Genomic DNA, 19361 nt, shown 5'->3' with positions numbered 1-19361 from the left:
CCTCTCGCGCCTTAAGCGGAAGGGCTGGGGCGTCCCAGGCCTGGGACTCCCAAAGCCTAAGGGCTGGGGCGCCCTAGGCCTGTCGCGCCCTAAGCCGAAGGGCTGGCGCGTCCCAGGCCATAGGCTCCCTAAACCTAAGGGCTAGGTGACCCCAGGCCTGGGGCTCCCTAAGCCTAAGGGCTGGGGCGCCACAGGCCTGAAGCTCCCAAAGCCTAAGGGTTGGGGCGCCCAAAGCCTGGGGCACCTAAAGCCTAATGGCTGGGGCGCCCCAGGCCTGGGGCTCCCAAATCCTAACGGCTGTGGCACCCCAGGCCAGAGGCTCCCTAAGCCTAAGGGCTGGGGCGCCCAAGGCGTGGGGCTCCCTAAGCCTAAGGGCTGGGGTGCCCCAGGGTGGGAACTCCCAAATCCTAAGGGCTGCGGCGCCCCAAGCCTTGGCCTCCTTAAGCCTAAAGGCTGTAGCGCCCCAACCTGGGGCTCCCTAAGCCTAGGCCTGGAGCGCCCAAGACCTGGGGCTCCCTAAGCCTAAGGGCTGGGGCGCCACAGGCCTGGGGCTCCCAAAGCCTAAGGGCTGGTGCTTCCCAGTCCTGGGGCTCCCTAAGCCAAAAGGCTGGAGTGCCCCAGGTCTGGAGCTCCCAAAGCCCAAGGGCTGGGGTGCCCCTGGCCTGGGGCTCCCTAAGCCTAAAGCTGGGGCGCCCAGGGCTGGGGCTCCCTAAGCCTAAGGGTTGGGCCGCCCCAGGCCTGGGGCTCCCTAAGCCTAAGGGCAGGGCGCACCAGGCCTGGGGCTCCCAAAGCCTAAGGGCTGGGGCGCCCCAAGACTGGGGCTCCCAAAGCCTATGAGCTGCGGTGCCCCAGGGCTGGGGCTACCGAAGCCTAAGGGCTGGGGCGCCCCAGGCCTGGGACTTGCAAAGCCTAAGTGAAGGGACGTCTAGGGCTAGGGCTCCCAAAACCTAAGGGCTGGGGTGCCCCAGTGTTAGGGCTCCCAGTCTAAGGGCTGGGGCACCTCAGACCTGGGCCTCCCAAAGCCTAAGGGCTTGGGTGCCCCAGGCTTGGGCTCCCAAAGCCTAAGGGCTGGGGCGCGCCAGGACTGGGGCTCCCTAAGCCTAAGGGCTGGGGCGTACCAGGCCTGGAGCTCCCTATGCCGAAGGGCTGGGGCACCCTAGGACTGTCGCGCCCTAAGCTGAAGGGCTGGGGCGTCCCAGGCCATAGGCTCCCTAAGCCTAAGGGCAGGGACGACTCAGGCCTGGGGCTCCCTAAGCCGAAGAGCTGGGTACCCCCAGGCCTGGGGCTCCCTAAGCCTAAGGGCTGGGGCGCCACAAGCGTGGGGCTCCCAAAGCCTAAGCGCTGGGGCGCAACAGGTCTGGGGCTCCCAAAGGCTAAGGGCTGGGGCGCCCCGATGGGGCTCCCAAAGCCTAAGGGCTGAGGCGCCCCAGGCCAGGGGCTCCCTAAACCTAAGGGCTGGGGCACCCCAGGCCTGGGGCTCCCTAAGCCGAAGGACTGGGGCGTCCCAGGCCTGGGGCTCCGTAAGCCTAAGGGCTGGGGCGCCCCAGCCCTGGGGCCCCCAAAGCCTAAAGGCTGGGGCGTCGCAGGCTTTGGGCTCCCGAAGCCTAAGGGCTGGGGCGCCCCTGGCCTGGGGCTCCCAAAGCCTAAGGGCTGGGGCGCCCCAGGCCAGGGGCTCCCTAAACCTAAGGGCTGGGGCGTACCAGGACTGGGACTCACAAAGCCTAAGGGCTGGGGCGCCCCAGGCCACGGGCTCCCTAAACCTAAGGGCTGGGGCGTACCAGGCCTGGGACTACCAAACCTAAGGGTTGGGGTGCCCATGGCCTGGGGCTCCCAAAACCTACGGGCTAGGGCAACCTAGTCCTGTCGCGCCCTAATCCGAAGGGCTGGGGCGTTTCAGGCAATGGGCTCCCTAAGCTTAAGGGCTGGGGCGCCCCAGGCCTGGTTCTCCGAAAGGCTGGGTGACCCCAGGCCTGGGGCTCCCAAAGCCAAGGGCAGGGGCGCCCCAGGCCTAGGGCTCACAAAGCCTAAGAGCTGGGGCGCCCCAAGCCTGGGGCTCCTAAAGCCTAAGGGCTGGGCGCCCCAGGCCTGGGGCTCCCAAAGCCTAAGGGCAGGGACGCCCCAGGCCTAGGACTCCCAAAGCCTAACAGCAGGGACGCCCCAGGCCTGGGGCTCCCTAAGCCGAAGAGCTGTGGCCCCCCAGGCGTGGTGCTCCCTAAGCCTAAGGGCTGGGGGGCCCCAGGCCTGTGGCTCCCAAAGCCTAATAGCTCGGGTGCCCCAAGGCTGGGGCTCCTAAAGCATGAGGGCTGGGCGCCCCAGGCCTGGGGCTCCCAAAACCTATGGGCTGGGGCGTCCCAGCCTGGGGCTCCCAAATCCTAAGGGTTGGGGCGCCCCAGGCCTGGGGCTCCCTATGCCGAAAGGCTGGGGCGCCCTAGGCCTGTGGCTCCCAAAGCCAAAGGGCTGGGGTGCTCCAGGCCAGGGGCTCCCTAAGTCTAAGGGCTGGGGTGTACCAGGCCTGGGGCTCCCAAAACCTAAGGGCTGGGGCGCCCAGGTCTGGGACTCCCAAAGCCTAAGGGCTGGGACGCCCCATGTCTGCGGCTCCCAAAGCCTAAGGGCTGGGGCGCCCCAGGCCTGGGGCTCCCAAAGCCTAAGGGCTTGGAATCCCAGGCCTGGGGCTCCCAAAACCTATGGGCTGGGGCGTCCCAGCCTGGGGCTCCCAAATCCTAAGGGCTGGGGCGCCCCAGGCCTGGGGCTCCCAAAGCCTAAGGGCTGGGGCGTCCCAGACTGGGGCTCCCAAATCCTAAGGCCTGGGGTCCCCAGGCCTGGGGCTCCCAAACCCTAAGGGCTGGGGCGCCCCAGCCCTGTGGGTCCCAAAGCCGAAAGGCTTGGGCGCCCCCGGCCTGGGGCTCCCAAACCCTAAGGGCTGGGGCACCCCAGGCCTAGGGCACCCAAAGCCTAAGGGCTGGGGCGCCCCATGCCAGGGGCTCCCTACGCCTAAGGGCTGGGGTGTACCAGGCCTGGGGCTCCCTAAGCCTAAGGGCTGGGACGCCTCAGGCCTGGGGCTCCATAAGCCTAAGGGCTGGGTGCCCCGAGGCCTGGGGCTCCCTAATCCAAAGGGCTGGGGCGCCCCAGGCCTGGGCATCCCAAAGCCTAAGCGCTGGGGCGCCCCGGGCCTGGGGGTCCCAAAGTCTAAGGGCTGGGGCGACCCCGTTCTTGGGCTCCCTAAGCCTAAGGGCTGGGGTACCCCAGGCCTTGGGCTCCCAAAGCCTAAAGGCAGGGACGCCCCAGGCCTAGTGCTCACAAATCCTAAGGGCTGGGGCATACCAGGCCTAGGGCTCCCAAAGCCTAAGTGCTGGGGCGCCCAGGTCTAGGACTTCCAAAGCCTAAGGGCAGGGACGCCCCAGACCTGGGGCTCCCTAAGCCGAAGAGCTTTGTCCCCCAGGCCTGGTGCTCCCTAAGCCTAAGGGCTGGGGGGCCCCAGGCCTGTGGCTCCCAAAGCCTAAGAGCTGGGGCGCCCCAAGCCTGGGGCTCCTAGCGCCTAAGGGCTGGGCCCCCCAGGCCTGGGGCTCCCAAAGCCTAAGGGCAGGGACGCCCCAGGCCTAGGGCTTACAAAACCTAAGGGCTGGGGCGTCCCAGGCGTGGGGCTCCCAAAGCCTAAGGGTTGGGGCGCCCCAGGTTAGGGGCTCCATAAGCCTAAGGGCTGGGGCGTACCAGGCCTGGGACTCCCAAAGCATAAGGGCTGGGGCGCCCAGGTCTAGGACTCCCAAAGCCTAAGGGCAGGGACGCCCCAGGCCTGGGGCTCCCTAAGCCGAAGAGCTGTGTCCCCCCAGGCCTGGTGCTCCCTAAGCCTAAGAGCTGGGGGCCCCAGGCCTGTGGCTCCCAAAGCCTAAGAGCTGGGGCGCCACAAGCCTGGGGCTCCTAAAGCCTAAGGCCTGGCGCCCCAGGCCTGGGGCTCCGAAAACCTATGGGATCGGGCGTCCCAGCCTGGGGCTCCCAAATCCTAAGGGCTGTGGCGCCCCAGGCCTGGGGCTCCCTATGCCGAAAGGCTGAGGCGCCCTAGGCCTGTGGCTCCCAAAGGCAAAGGGCTGGGGTGCCCCAGGCCAGGGACTCCCTAAGTCTAAGGGCTGGGGCGTACCAGGCCTGGGGCTCTCAAAGCCTAAGGGCTGGGGCGCCCAGGTCTGGGACTCCCAAAGCCTAAGGGCTGGGACGCCCCATGTCTGGGGCTCCCAAAGCCTAAGGGCTGGGGCTCCCAAAGCCTAAGGGCTTGGCGTCCCAGGCCTGGGGCTCCCAAAACCTATGGGCTGGGGCGTCCCAGCCTGGGGCTCCCAAATCCTAAGGGCTGGTGGGTCCCTGGCCATGGGCTTCCTAAGCCTAAGGGCTGGGACGCCCCTGGCCTGGGGCGCCCTAAGCCGAAGAGCTGGACGCCCCAGGCCTGGGGCTCCCAAAGCCTAAGGGCTTGGGCGCCCCAGGCCAGGGGTTCCCTAAGCCTAAGAGCTGGGGTGCCGCAAGCCTGGGGCTCCTAAAGCATAAGGGCTAGGCGCCCCAGGCCTGGGGCTCCCAAAACCTATGGGCTGGGGCGTCCCAGCCTGGGGCTCCCAAATCCTAAGGGTTGGGGCGCCCCAGGCCTGGGGCTCCCTATGACGAAAGGCTAGGGCGCCCTAGGCCTGTGGCTCCCAAAGCCAAAGGGCTGGGGTACCCCAGGCCAGGGGCTCCCTAAGTCTAAGGGCTGGGGCGTACCAGGCCTGGGGCTCCCAAAACCTAAGGGCTGGGGCGCCCAGGTCTGGGACTCCCAAAGCCTAAGGGCTGGGACGCCCCATGTCTGGGGCTCCCAAAGCCTAAGGGCTGGGGCGCCCCAGGCCTGGGGCTCCCAAAGCCTAAGGGCTTGGCGTCCCAGGCCTGGGGCTCCCAAAACCTATGGGCTGGGGCGTCCCAGCCTGGGGCTCCCAAATCCTAAGGGCTGGGGCGCCCCAGGCCTGGGGCTCCCAAAGCCTAAGGGCTGGGGCGTCCCAGCCTGGGGCTCCCAAATCCGAAGGCCTGGGGTCCCCAGGCCTGGGGCTCCCAAACCCTAAGGGCTGGGGCGCCCCAGCCCTGTGGGTCCCAAAGCCGAAAGGCTTGGGCGCCCCAGGCCTGGGGCTCTCAAACCCTAAGGGCTGGGGCACCCCAGGCCTAGGGCTCCCAAAGCCTAAGGGCTGGGGCGCCCCAGGCCAGGGGTTCCCTAAGCCTAAGAGCTGGGGCGCCCCAAGCGTGGGGCTCTCAAAGCCTAAGGGCTGGGAGCCCCAGGCCTGGGGCTCCCAAAACATATGGGCTCTGGCGCCCCAGGCCTGGGGCTACCAAATCCTAAGGGGTGGGGCGCCCCAGGCCTGGGGCTTCCAAAGCCTAAGGGCTGGGGCGCCCCAGGCCTGGGGCTTCCAAAGCCTAAGGGCTAGGGTGCCCCAGGCTTTGGCTCCCAAAACCTAAGGGCTGGTACGCACCAGGCTTGGGCTGCCAAAGCCTAACGGCTGGGGCACCCCCGGGCAGGGGCTCCCAAATCATAAGGGCTGGGACGCCCCAGGTCTGGGGCTCCCAAAGCCTAAGGGTCGGGGCGCCCCAGGCCTTGGGCTTCCTAAGACAAAGGGCTGTGCCGCCCCAGGCCAGAGGCTCCCTAAGCCTAGGGGCTGGGGCGCCCCAGGCCTGGGGCTCCCTAAGCCTAAGGACTGGGGTGCCCTAGGCCTGGGGCTCCCAAAGCCTAAGGGCAGAGGCGCCCCAGGCCTATGGCTCCCAAAACCTAAGGGCTGGGGCGCCCCAGGCCTGGGGCTCCCAAAGCCTAAGGGCTGGGGCGCCCCAGGCCAGGTGCTCCCTAAGGCTAAGGGCTGGGGCGTACCAGGCCTGGGACTCCCAAAGCCTAAGGTCTGGGGGGCCTAGGTCTGGGACTCCCAAAGCCTAAGGGTTGGGGCGCCCCGAACTTGGGGCTCCATAAGCCTAAGGCAGGGGCGCCCCAGGCCTGTGGCTCCAAAAGCCTAAGAGTTGGGGCGCCCCAAGCCTGGGGCTCCCAAAGCCTAAGGGCTGGGCGCCCCAGGCCTGGGGCTCCCAAAGCCTAAGGGCAGGGACGCCCCAGGCCTAGGGCTTACAAAACCTAAGGGCTGGGGCGTCCCAGGCGTTGGGCTCCCAAAGCCTAAATGTTGGGGCGCCCCAGGCGAGGGGCTCCATAAGCCTAAAGGCTGGGGCGTACCAGGCCTGGGGCTCCCTAAGCCTAAGGGCTGGGGGGCCCCAGGCCTGTGGCTCCCAAAGCCTAAGAGCTGGGGCGCCCCAAGCCTGGGGCTCCTAAAGCCTAAGGGCTGGGCGCCCCAGGCCTGGGGCTCCCTAAGTCTAAGGGCTGGGGCGTACCAGGCCTGGGGCTCCCAAAGCCTAAGGGCTGGGGCGGCCAGGTCTGGGGCTCCCAAATCCTATGGGCTGGGGCGCCCCAGGCCTGGGGCTGCCTATGCCGAAAGGCTGAGGCGCCCTAGGCCTGTGGCTCCCAAAGCCAAAGGGCTGGGGTGCCCCAGGCCAGGGGCTCCCTATGTCTAAGGGCTGAGGCGTACCAGGCCTGGGGCTCCCAAAGCCTAAGGGCTGGGGCGTCCAGGTCTGGGACTCCCAACGCCTAAGGGCTGGGACGCCCCATGTCTGGGGCTCCCAAAGCCTAAGGACTGGGGCGCCCCAGGCCTGGGGCTCCCAAAGCCTAAGGGCTTGGCGTCCCAGGCCTGGGGCTCCCAAAACCTATGGGCTGGGGCGTCCCAGCCTGGGGCTCCCAAATCCTAAGGGCTGGGGGTCCCTGGCCATGGGCTTCCTAAGCCTAAGGGCTGGGACGCCCCTGGCCTGGGGCTCCCTAAGCTGAAGAGCTGGGCGCCCCAGGCCAGGGGTTCCCTAAGCCTAAGAGCTGGGGCGCCCCAAGCGTGGGGCTCTCAAAGCCTAAGGGCTCAGAGCCCCAGGCCTGGGGCTCCCAAAACATATGGGCTGGGGCGCCCCAGGCCTGGGGCTTCCAAATCCTAAGGGCTGGGGTGCCCCAGGCCTGGGGCTTCCAAAGCCTAAGGGCTGGGGCGCCCCAGGCCTGGGGCTCCCAAAGCCTAAGGGCTAGGGCGCCCCAGGCTTTGGCTCCCAAAACCTAAGGGCTGGGTCGCACCAGGCTTGGGCTGCCAAAGCCTAACGGCTGTGGCGCCCCCGGACTGGGGCTCCCAAATCCTAAGGGCTGGGACGCCCCAGGTCTGGGGCTCCCAAAGCCTAAGGGTCGGGGCGCCCCAAGCCTTGGGCTTCCTAAGACAAAGGGCTGTGCCGCCCCAAGCCAGAGGCTCCCTAAGCCTAGGGGCTGGGGCGCCCCAGGCCTGGGGCTCCCTAAGCCTAAGGGCTCGGGTGCCCTAGGCCTGGGGCTCCCAAAGCCTAAGGGCTGGCGCACCCCAGGCCTATGGCTCCCAAAACCTAAGGGCTGGAGCGCCCCAGGCCTGGGGCTCCCAAAGCCTAAGGGCTGGGGCGCCCCAGGCCAGGTGCTCCCTAAGTCTAAGGGCTGGGGCGTACCAGGCCTGGGACTCCCAAAGCCTAAGGGCTGGGGTGCCTAGGTCTGGGACTCCCAAAGCCTAAGGTTTGGGGCGCCCCGAACCTGGGGCTCCCTAAACCTAAAGGCAGGGACGCCCCTGGCCTGGGGCTCCCTAAGCCGAAGAGCTGGGTCCCCCCAGGCCTGGGGCTCCATAAGCCTAAGGCGGGGGCGCCCCAGGCCTGTGGCTCCAAAAGCCTAAGAGTTGGGGCGCCCCAAGCCTGGGGCTCCCAAAGCCTAAGGGCTGGGCGCCCCAGGCTTGGGGTTCCCAAAACCTATGGTCTGGGGCGTCCCAGCCTGGTGCTCCAAAAGCCTAAGGGCTGGGGCGCCCAAGGCCTGGGGCTCCCTAAGACTAAGGGCTGGGCCATACCAGGCCTGGGCTCCCTAAGCCTAAGGGCTGCAGCGCCCTAGGCCTGGGGCTCCCTATGCCGAAGGGCTGGGTGTCCCCAGGCCTAGGGCTCCCTAAGCCTAAGGAATGGGGCGCCCCAGGCCTGGGGCTCCCAAAGCATAAGCGCTGGGGCGCCCCAGGCCTGTGGCTCCCTAAGCCGAAGGGCTGGGATGCCCAGACCTGGGGCTCCCTAAGCCGAAGGGCTGGGTGCCCCCTGGCCTGGGGCTCCCTAAGCCGAAGGGCTGGGTGCCCCCAGGCCTGGGGCTCCCAAAGCCTAAGGTCTGGGGCGCCACAGGCCTTGAGCTCCCAAAGCCTACGGGCTGGAACGCCCCAGGCCTGCGGCACCCAAAGCCTAAGGGCTGGGGCGCCCCAGGCCTGGGGCTCCCAAAGCCTAAGGGTTGGGGCGCCCCAGGCCTGGTGCTCCCTAAGAAAAAGGGTTGTGGCGCCCCAGGCCAGAGGCTCCCTAAGCCTAACGGCTGGGGCGACCCAGGCCTGGGGCTCCCTAAGCCTAAGGGCTGGGGCACCCCAGGCCTGGGGCTCCCAAAGCCAAGGGCAGGGGCGCCCCAGGCCTAGGGCTCACAAAACCTAAGGGCTGGTTCGCCCCAGACCTGGGGCTCCCAAAGCCTAAGGGCTGGGGCGCCCAGGAATGGGACTCCCAAGGCCTAAGGGAAGGGACGCCCCAGGCCTGGGGCTCCCTAAGCCGAAGAGCTGGGTCCCCCCAGGCCTGGGGCTCCCTAAGACTAACGGTTGGGGCACCCCAGGCCTGGGGCTCCCAAAGCCTAAGGGCTGGGGCGCCCCAGGCCTGGGGCTCTCAAATCCTAAGGGCTTGGGTGCCCCTGGCCTGGGCCTCCCAAAGCCTAAGGGCTGGGGCGCCCCAGGCCAGGGGCTCCCTGAGCCTAAGGGCTGGGCCCTACCAGGCCTGGGGCTCCCTGAGCCTAAGGGCTGGGCCCTACCAGGCAGGGGCTCCCAAAGCCTAAGGCCTGGGGCGCTCCAGGCCTGGGGCTCCCAAAGCCTAAGGACTGGGGCTCCCCAGGCCTGGGACTCCCAAAGACTAAGGGCTGTGGTGCCCCAGGCCTGGGTCTCCCAAAGCCTAAGGGCAGGGGCACCCCAGGCCTGGGGCTCACAAAGCCTAAGGGCGGGTGCGCCCCAGGTCTGGGGCTCCCAAAGCCTAAGGGCTGGGGCGCCCCAGGCCAGGGGCTCCCTAAGCCTAAGGGCTGGGCCGTACCAGGCCTGGGGCTCCCAAAGTCTAAGGGCTGGAACGCCCCAGGCCTGGGGCTCCCAAATCCTAAGGGCTGGGACGCCCCAGGCCTGGGGCTCCCAAATCCTAAGGGCTGGGACGCCCCAGGCCTGGGGCTCCCAAAGCCTAACGGCTGGGGCGCCCCTGCCTGGGGCTCCCAAAGCCTAAGGCCTGGGGCGCCCCAGGCCAGGGGCTCCCTAAACCGAAGGGCTGGGTAACTATTTTCTATATAAATACATAAACACACATCCGTGTGGTAAGGTTTACCCATGAAGTAAACTAAATGCTTGTTTAATAAAACTTCATTTGCACTGTCATTAATTTAGTGCATCACTAAGATTTTTTTATCTGCATACCAGCTTTCTTCTTAGGCTCTTTGCCTATAATGAACTTTCAAAATTTAACTCCTATTTTATTCATAGTAACTCCATATCTATCTACCTACCTGATCCACCAATATTCGGTATGGACTCTCCATTCTTCTGTGTAAGATCCACTTGTCCCTAAGAAGCCGTCTGCCTCCCCGATGGAAGGCTATCACTGCAGGGACCTTCTCCTCCTTCCCTAGCATCGTCATCATTCCCCTCTCAGTTTTGTATTTCAACCCGAACTTCCCTCTTGTTATTAATTTCTTGCTTCCTTTTTATTTTAATTGAAAAATGTTAATTTCCAATATCTAACCAAGGATATGCTCCGCAAGAGCAAAACCAAAACTCTTCCTAGCACCACGTCCAGGCTGCCTCAGAGTGACCCACAGGACAGAGGAGAACTACCCCTGTGAATCTAAGGCTGTAACTCTCAACAGCGCTAGAAAGCCTCATCTTTCTCTCATCAAGCAGCTGGTAGTTTTGAACTGCTGACCTTGGAGTTAGCAGCCCAATGCATCATCACAACTCCACCGGGGCTCCAGGAGCCATTTTTTATTCTTTTCTAAATCTCTACCACCTAGCATAGTTCTTGGTATAGAGCAAGTACACAAGATAAATTTGTTGAGTAATAAAACTTACAGGTACAGGGTTGTATAATCACATGTGCTTTCATTTTCAATTCACAGTTCAGTGTGTTGGCTAACCCCTGATGTTGACTTGAATAGTGTGAGGATATTGGATTCCGAGCAAGGGCCTCTGGTTAAAAACGTCTTTTTCTCTCGACTCCATTTCTCATTTTAGGCAAGTTCTTAATATCTGTGATTCTCTTCTGTCAAATGGAGAGCTTGATCTAGATCCTATGTTTTCCTAACATATCCTATGGTGACGTGTGTGCAGTGTCTCAGACGCTGTTACCATGCTTATCAAGGGTGGCTCCCGTTCTGTGGACTTCTGAGCACCATCAGGTTCCACGTACGACTCAGAACCAGCTCCCCAGCACCTACAACAGCAACCGCCACAGCACACGACTGTTCAAAGATGGTCATGGGAGATGTTTCTGTGTTCTACAAATGAACAACTTAAAGCCCTAAACAGATGGGATGGTGTGTAAATAGTTGCTCTTGGCTCTCTGTATGTTTCTAAGTGCATTTGAAAATTAAAGGAAAGAGGGATTCACAGAGTGTCAGGGACCGGGAGAAGAATTCTCAGACTGGACGGTGACTACTGGGCTGGTGGAACTGATTGGAAACTGGTGTGACAAGTTGTGACAGTGTGTTGGAGGAACAAAGAAAATAGAACAAGGAGGATGAAGATGGATGCCCATTGGACTTCGATCGTGGAAGGGCCTTAGATGTGGAAGGACGCTTGTGCCTGCAACCTCCTGCAGATATTAAGCAGCCACTTCTCTGGTTTAAGCAGTGACATGATAAAAATGGCTTTTTTTTTTTAAATATTTTATTAGGGGCTCATACAACTCTTGATCACAATCCATACATATACATACATCAATTGTATAAAGCACATCTGTACATTCTTTGCCCTAATCATTTTCAAAGCATTTGCTTTCCACTTAAGCCCTTTGCATCAAGTCCTCTTTTTCCCCCTCCCTCCCTGCTCCCCTCTCCCTCATGAGCCCTTGATAATTTATAAATTATTATTTTCTCATATCTCGCCCTATCCAGTGTCTCCTTTCACCCCCTTTTCTGTTGTCTGTCCCCCAGGGAGGAGGTCACATGTAGATACTTGTAATTGGTTCAGCTTTTCCAACCCACTCACCCTCTTATCCCCCCCCCACCCAGTATCGCCCCTCACACCCCTGGTCCTGAAGGTATCATCCACCCTGGATTCCCTGTGCCTCCAGCTCCTATCTGCACCAGTGTACAACCGCTGCTTTATCCAGACTTGCAAGGTAGAATTGGTTCATGGTAGTGGAGGGGTGGGGGTGGGGAGGAAGTATTTAGGAACTGGAGGACAGCTGTATTCTTCTTCTTTTTTCTTTTTTTTTTTTTCATTTTTTTCTCTTTTCTTTTTCAGGACGATAAAGACATAGCATACTAGCATTCCACTCCAGGAATGAAGATAAGCCTTCAAGAGGCAGGTAATTTGATTAAATTACTATGTTTATGATTCATTCAGCGAATTAGGGGTTTGCCGTTTATTTCTTGGATTATGTGAGGATTCGTCTGGTCTCTGCACACCGGTGCATTCTGATTAGGGAGCTCACACGACTTAAGAGTTCAGAGCCCAGGATAAATTTAAATTCTACAGGACTGGCTTGTTTGAGATTTCTTTTCTGTTGCTCTAAATTTGGTCAATTGTGGTGAAATTAAACTTGAGCTCCTTAGTTCTGTTCATGTCTGGACTTTTTGTTTTGCTTTGAGTGTAGAGTAGCGTTTGTGTCTCAAGCGAATAAAGGGTGCCACTGAATAATCTCACAGCGTTCCAAGGTATTCCTAGGTGACCCGAGAAACCTCTGCTTGCTAGCACATTGATGGATGGAGATTTATGTCCTATTGACTATGTTCCTTGGATGGAAAAGGAACAGTGTCACCCCCAATCCATTAATCTGACATCTCTTATAATTGATGTCCGACCAAGTTTGTGTAATAAGAATTGCTTGTGGACTTGTGTGTGTCAAGGAGAGAGAAGATAGGGGTGGGGGGAGACTGTGAGGAGGGAAGATTGTCTACAACTCATTGGAAGCTCGGTGTTTGAGGACTTTGAACTCTGTCACGAGCGGGCTCCATTTAGTAAGGGCCCAGGAGAGGCGTGTTAGCATCCAGGTGTGCTGCCTGAGAAAACGGTAGTCTCCTTTTGAATGATGCTTCCTACAAAAGTATCATTTGTGATCATAGTTTATATCACATTGTGGAATCAGAAAATGTATTTCCAGAGCAGAAATGGGGATAGTGCCTACTGGGGTGGGGGTGGGGAGAGAGATAATTAGAAAATTTACTTTTGACTTGAGACGAAGCAGTGCAGAAAATCAAAAGACATGAAATGGAGCCGTAATTTTCAGGGTCCAAGTTGTGTAGTTAATGTGCAGTAATGTATAATGTACAACAGTGGAGAGATGCAGTTGTGAAAACCATCAACCTGGATTAAACTTTAGATATTATTTAATTTAGCCACTTGTGTTGCTTGTGCTGCTTGCAAGGTTCTGGTTATCCAGTGAAGACAGAAAGATAAAGACGTTCCTACACAGCAATGTCTTTTGTTGTATACCCACATAAGAAGAGGGCTGGTGGTGCTGTGGTTAGACATCGTGTAGCTATAACTGCAAGGTTGGCAATTCAGACTTATGAGCTACTGGGGAGGGGGGCGGGGAATGAGGTTCCCTGCTTTTATAAAGACGTACAGAAATCCCATATAGGGTTGTTATGAGACAAGAGTAGATTGCATCTGAGTTTATAATCCAGTGTTCTAGGGACTGCATGTACAGATGCTGATGAGCAGGAGCCCCTGCAGTGCCATGAGTGAGGTTTTGAGCTACTAACCCCAAAGTAGGCAGTTCTAACTCACCAGCTGCCCCACAGGAGAAAGATGAGGCTGTCTGCTCCTCTAAAGCTTTATAGTTTCATCAACTTTCTGCAGGATACCGATGAACTATAATCAGCTCCATAACAATTTGTTACTTAGTTTTTGCTTCTTTGTTTGTTTAAAAGAAAAATTAATTTTAGCAGGGAGTTTTTAATAGGACGGCAATAAAAAATTTCCCTACCAGAATGTAGGGAAATGTAGGTTATGTAGTAATCTGCTATCAGTTGCAATAATTTATTGTTTCTGGAATTGATCTCTCTCTCTCTGCATGATGTATTGCGGGTGGGAAAGTGGAGGGAGTCAGTGTGGGAAGGAAAGTAGAGAGTAATGGAAAGTGGTGAAGCTGAAGCAGTAGGCAGCAGATGCATCATGAAGGGTCTCATAAAGCAGGTTAGGAGATTTTAGTCAGTGACACAGAAATAACGCAAAAAAAAGCAAAAGACACAGCTATAAACAACAATCGAAAGAGTCTGTGAAATCCAAATCCAGCAGCAAGCTCTTACAATGAGTGTTTTTAGAAAACAACTTTAGAGAGCAGAAAATGATCAAAAGAATGAAGGCTAAAGAAAGGGAGAGAACGGTCAATATTTTAGCCTAAGACTTTGAAGTTCGATTTGCCCCCAGTTAAACCCAATTCTGTTAAATTTCTAGCCCACCAATTCTGTGGACCATCTCCAGTGATAGAGAATTCGGAGACACGTGGATTATAATAGAGAGTACATCAAAGTTTATAAGGAAAATTTAAAGTCTCAAACCAAACTCATGGCCATCGAGTCAATTCTGACTCATACCCACTCTCTATGTGGATCAGAGAAGGGAATGTCATGGCATGAACGAGGGGGTGCCTTCCGACAGCCCACTTGCTGCCACGCAGTCACTCAGCCCCACGGGAGCCACACGTTTCTGCTTTTGAAAATATTGACAACGAATTAACTTTTCTATAGCCTTTGCTTATATCCCAGCTACTTCCCATCATTTGTGTAATTAGGGTCATAGAACTATGCGAGCGATTACCAAATTTCCACCAGGAAATAGTGAGGGAGAGCACCCAGGGGAGTAGGGGGTCATCTCAGAGGGGATGGCATGGTGCAGTATTTTGGAAAAGTTGGCGTTTAGGACATCATTAAATGCCGTATCGTAAGGAAGAGCTTTGTCCTGATCCCGCTGAACAAAATTATCCATGCAATGAGGTACAAACATCGCTTCCAGTTCCCGGTTCCTGAACTAGTCCTTTTGCTTCTCTGTCCCTACTCATGACGGAGAACGTGAATTTCTTTTAAAAGTAAACTGTCCTAGAAATATCCCATTTCTTGGTGGCACAAATGGTCCTGTGCTTGGCCACAAAACAAAGGGCAGTGGTTGGAATACATCTGGAGAGGAAAAGGCCTGGCATTTTGCTTCTGCAAGGTCTGCAGAGTTCTACTTGGCAAAGGCGAGACTGCGTTCACAGAAATGGCTCACTGACAACGGCCAGAACTCCGTGAGTGTGCCAGGGCTTGGGGCAACTGCCTCTCTTGCGCGCACGCTTGCCGTCTCCAGGCTCGTTTCTACCAGAACCAGTTCAACACGCAGTTCTGAATATGCTACTTCCGTTCTAAATAAATGGCTCCCAAATAATTACTATGCACGGAATCAACATCTTCAATTTAACTCTCTTTGAACCGTGACCAGAACTCTCTCTTCATCAGTCCTTGCCTCTCCAATCACAGCTGGAGCTGGAGCCCTATTCTCCCCCCCATACCCCCCCTCATTTTTAAGAGACCATACTTCCCTGTTTGTTTGCTTTTTTCCTGTATCAAAGTAGGTGCGAAGGGAAGACAGTGCAGAGCCCCTGGGGTAGGAAAATTGGGGGAGGAGGTAGAAAGGAGAATATGTCTCTAAAGGAGGGGAAGAGGTGTATCATTAAGGCAGGAAAATATTCTCTGTCAAAAGCTGAGGGGAGGGGTAGCTACAAGCCACAGAGATGAGCGCAGAGGCTAAGGCACAGCATGCCTCCTCAGTGAGGAGGGGGCGCGGTCCTCTCCACTCAAGTGTCCAGAGGAAGGGAATTGGTAGGTTCTCTTCCATCTCTGGGTCTTCGTCCCGGTCCAGCCACTCCAATGCCTAATCCTTCTCCCTTATCTAGATAAGGGTCCTTCAGGGCCCGGAAGACAGAGATTCGTTTTTGTGGGTTAAAAACCAGCATTTCCAGCAGCAGCTGTGCTCCGAACTCTCCACCTCGGGGACCACTGACTCCTCTGGGCAGGGCCCTTTGGGGGAAAAGGCTCCCGGGGCAGAGATACGTCTCGGGCCAGGCTTCCTCTGGGGGCAAGCCGAACAGATAAAAATTGTTGCCTAGCTGGTCAGCTTCAGAGTGCACAGAAGAGAGGCTTCCGACAAACCATCTCTGCAGAGATCAGCCAGCACTGCTTGTGGCCACCGGAGTTGCTTATGCAGCTTGCGGAGGGACTTTGGGAGCCCTGCACCAGAGTGTAACAGCCACAGGTGTAAGGGCCATCTGGGAGCTGGAGATTCTGGTCACGCCAAAGGCAGCCGGCTTGACCGTCCCATTACTTGTCACCAGAATGTTCTCCGGCCTCAGGTTGCAATTGGCACGCAGGACATCAAGGCCTCTGAGAAACTGCCCCATCAGACCCTCGAAGTTCTCCGAGGGCAAACCTGGTGAGGGGCCTATTCTTAAGCAAAGCTACCTCCTGAGTTGTGCATCCCTTTCTGTTCTGTTCATTCAGGCCTTTCTTCTCAGCAATCCTTTGACACAAACGACCGCTCAAGTCACAAAAAGCAGTGGTTACATCTCTGTTTCCATCTCAGTTTACCTCTTAGGAGTCTCCCACGCGCCCAACACTTTTATTGGCACACAATTCTCATATCATACAATCGAACAGTTCAATCGTTCAATCACATCAAGGGGAGTTGTATTCAGTTGATTAATTCCTCCTTCTTGCAGTACTTTCTTTCCTTGCTTTTTCATAACAAGTTCTTAATATTCTGCCTACTCCCTCATCTGCTTTTCATGAACTTCTTTGATAGCTCATGCCCTCTGAGATTTCCCCAATCTTGGGGTGCTCTCGCACTCTACCTGTGGCTACTTTCTCCATCTAGACATCTTAGGAGTAATCCTATCCATTGTCTTGACTTTAATATCTATGCACAGAGATGGCCACATTTATCCATGGTAAGCCCTTGGACAAATGCCAGACATCGATTTCTTCATTTGGCAACTCGAATTTGATGTTTCATATATTGAAACTTACCATGTACAAAATAGAACTCTTCATTTGCCACTCCCCTTAAATTTACCTTGTAACTTGCTCCATATTAAAGTTTTAATTAAAACATTTTAAATTGAAAGATCATTCTATCGGGGGGCTCTTACAACTCTTATAACAATCCATACATCAATTATATAAAGTATATTTGTATATATGTTTTCATCATTATTTTCTAAACATTCACTTTCTATTGAACCCTTGGTATGGACTCCTCTTCACCAACCCCACCCTCATGATCCCTTGATAAATTATACATTATTGTTATTTTTATATCTTACACCAACCACTGTCTCCCTTTCCCCATGGTTTCTGTAGTTCGTTCCTGTGTTCGTCTGGGTAGACTAGAGAAACAAATTCATAGACACTCATGTATATATAGGAAAGAGCTTTATATACAAGAATAATTGAACAGTGAGGAAACATTGTAGCCCAGTCCACATCAAGTCCATAAGCCCAATATTAGTCCATATGTCTGGTACCAATCTATAATGCCCTCTTCTGACTCACAAAACACATGCAATGACATAGAATGCAGGAAGATCACAGGCCAGTGGGTAGAAAGTCTTGTGGATCCAGTGGCATTGTAAGCATCTTAGCGCTGGCAGGGGTCTCCATGTGGCTTCTGCAGCTCCCAGGGTTCTGGTTGCATCAGGGTAGGTCCATGCGGCTTCTCAGAAAAGTCTCACAGGGAGTGAGCATGAGTCCCGCCACCGCCACCAGTGAACTATTTATCTCCTTAGCATCTCCAAATGAGGTCATCAAGCTACTGCCTGATTGACAGGCTAGACTCCACCCCTTGACACCAGATTATGTAACTACCACAGTCCCCCTCGTGTGTGTCTATGTGTTGATCATTGCAACTGGTTCCCCCTTCCTTCCCTGCTTTCCCTGCCTTCTCTCTACCATCCTGGTATTGCTACTCTCATTTCTGTTACTGGATTCCTTTTGTTCTGAGCTTTTACCTCTCATCTGTACTTGTGCACATACTCTGGTCTAGGCTGCAGTGAAAGGAAGGACTGGGGTCATGATAGTGGGGGGTGAGGAAGGCTCAAGGAACCGGAGGAATATTGTGTGTTTCATGGGTGCTATACTGCGCCCTGGTTGCCGCATCCCTTCCTTGTGACCCTCTGTAAGGGCATGTCCCATTGTCTACAGATGGGTTTGGGTCTCCTTTCTTCGCCACATTTGCTTACGCACGCATTTTGTTTTCAGTGATTGCGCTGGGAGAGTGAGCATCACAGGGTGCCAGGTTGTTAGAACAAAGTGTTCTCGTATTGAGGGAGGACTTGAGCAGAGGCCCGAAGTCTGTTTAGGAGCCCCTCAAATAGACTTCAGGCTAGGAGGGGCAGATCCTGGAATTCCCCCAGGACCAAAGGGGAAATAGTCATAAAGGTCAACAGACAGACCTGGAATCATGTATTTTTTTGGTTTCTTTTTTGCTAATTACTATTATCTTTTTCCTTTTATCTTTTTATTCAATTTTTTTTCTCTTTGTTTGGTCTCTGATATTGTTGGTTTGCCTACATATATAAGATAGGCATGGGAAGAAAGTTCGAGGAGAAAGCAACAGGACTGATAGTTCAGGAAGGACTTGGGTGGGCTAAGTGGGGGAGAGAAGGAGGCAGGGGAAGGGAGCAGTGAGCAAACCACACCATAGAGAGGGGAACAACTAGGGAATTAAAATCAACAATGAGAAGGACATAGAGATCCTGCAGGGTTTGGAGCAACAGCAATCTAGCTGAGAGGAATTACTAAGAGGAAAAAGAAGGGTGAGCATGATGGTGGGGCAGGAGGAAGGTAAAAGGAAACACAGGAATGATCTAGGAAACAACGCTATGGAGAGAGGTATAAGCGTAGGTGTATAGAGCTTAAATTTTGAGCACTAGGGTTTCAGAAGGCTACCATTACAGTGAAAGCCCCAACTCCATCTGAGTCTCTAGGGAGATTAAGGTGCCATTGAATTTCTTTCTGACCTTTAACTAGCAAAGTATATATCTTTGCTCTGAGACAAAGTACATTATCACAAAATCAAACTCACTGCCATCCAGTAGGTGTAGACTCATAGTGACCATACAGGGAAAGGGTTGAACTGCCATTTTGAGTTCCAAAGACTATCTGTTTACAAGAATAGAAAGTCCTATCTTCCTCCCTAGGAATTGCTGGTGGTTTTGAGAAAAATCTCAGTCCAAGGCATAACCACCAAGCTACCAGGGCTCCTCCCAGGGTACATTGAAAGTGAATTCCTACACTCCCCTAGCCAAGGAACAGGGGGAAGGCCTTCCCTCAAGGGCTTTCCTAGCTGTGTCTTTGGTGTAATGGGGTACTAGAGTCTCATGGTCATGAGTCATACTCTGAGCGTCCTGGTCAGAGGCCCTCAAAAGCAATTCTGTCTAGCATTTTGCATGCTTCCCAATCATGGTCTTACTGCTGCTTCTGTATTCCCACCTGCAGATGTATTGATGTGTTGCCAATCATGCTTTTGTGTCCATTTGCCCTGTACTCCCATGTCCTGCTTAAGCAGGCAAGCTCACTACCATGAAGTTGATGCTCACTCATATTTTCTTACAAATCCTTAGGCATCATTACGACCTCCCACTCATGGTCTCCTTCATCGGGATGAATTGTTTCCTTTGTTGTCCTGTTTAAGAAATAATAAATGTGTCTTTACCAATGATATTTGAGATCTGGGGTTTCTTTTGTCCCCTACCTTTATCTAACAGCTCCCAATTTGACCTCTATTTCAGTTAATGGCCACTTCTCTTTTCTGTATTTATTAAGCTCTGGTTTAGCCTGGTTTTCCTCTCTTAGATTACTAACATCAATGAGCTAATTCTCTGTATTTAATCCTCTTCATTTGAAACATTCCCTAGATTTTGTGGAATATACCCTGATTAACATAGTATTTTTAATCTGTTTGATTTTCTGTCCTGATTGTTACAGGCTTGCATTTTCTCAGATTCATGTACTTATTCAAATGTTACCACCATACTCTATATTTATGAAAAAATGAATATTGATA

General features: G+C 55.7%; 1 pseudogene; it reads right to left on the bottom strand.

Annotated features, from left to right (window-relative positions):
* Positions 1–15096: 15096 nt before the first annotated feature.
* On the bottom strand, positions 15097–15728 carry LOC142436560 (cyclin-dependent kinase 4-like; annotated as a pseudogene).
* Positions 15729–19361: the final 3633 nt, after the last annotated feature.

This window comes from Tenrec ecaudatus, unplaced genomic scaffold, assembly GCF_050624435.1.
Source record: "Tenrec ecaudatus isolate mTenEca1 unplaced genomic scaffold, mTenEca1.hap1 Scaffold_4112, whole genome shotgun sequence".
Taxonomy (NCBI): Eukaryota; Metazoa; Chordata; class Mammalia; order Afrosoricida; family Tenrecidae; genus Tenrec; species Tenrec ecaudatus.
The sequence above is the reverse complement of the archived record's forward strand: the minus strand, read 5'-3'. Positions and strand labels throughout refer to the sequence as shown.